Source organism: Laccaria bicolor, genomic scaffold, assembly GCF_000143565.1.
Source record: "Laccaria bicolor S238N-H82 LACBIscaffold_298 genomic scaffold, whole genome shotgun sequence".
Lineage (NCBI taxonomy): Eukaryota > Fungi > Basidiomycota > Agaricomycetes > Agaricales > Hydnangiaceae > Laccaria > Laccaria bicolor.
Genome location: NW_001890154.1, coordinates 1 through 758, shown reverse-complemented (window position 1 = coordinate 758; position 758 = coordinate 1).

Below are 758 nucleotides of genomic sequence, written 5' to 3'. Positions count from 1 at the left end.
GACTTTCCCTCATCTCCCGTTATATTTCTTTCCCTCCCTCTGCGCTGACTTTCTTGTGCAGTACGTACAGTCGGGGTTTACGCAAGTTCAATGAACAGAATGGGGTATGGGCATCAAATTTGTCAAAGCCCTCTAACTACTCCTGACCATTAGGGGCGCTCAGAGTCGGAGTTATGTAGTTGTTGGACGTGTATACTTTTTTGTTCAGTTTTTTTACATATTATTGATGAGAATGCTGTATATTTTACTATTGTCAATGGTTTGTGAGTCGTGACATGAAGTGAAGGCCGATTGAGATGTTCACCAGCACCTCACGATGATACTTATGTATATAAGGAAGCCCCATAATGGGCTCTCATTAACGGCTCAAGTACAATAACAAAAGTACTTAAAAGGAGCAGAAGGGACGACGAAAAAAAAAATGAAACACAGTCCAAATCTACTTTGGTAACTGACCCGCAGCCACCTCAATCAAATTCTCCTCCCCTGGCGCATTCTGCACATATCTCGCATTAAACTTCAACACACTTTTAAACTCCAAAAACGCTTTCGGACTAATCGGCAGGAAAGTATCCGCGACGAGGAAAGTGACGCCGTCAGTACACGGAGGAGTCGTCAACGATCCGGTATATTTGAATAGGGAAACGATGTTGAAGAAATTCGTGATGTTGGAGAAGGAGAGTGGGCCTGTGGTGGTTGAGCTGCCTGGTTTTGTGATGGCATGGAGAGGAGCGGAGAGGGGGTCTAGGAGGTTTGCG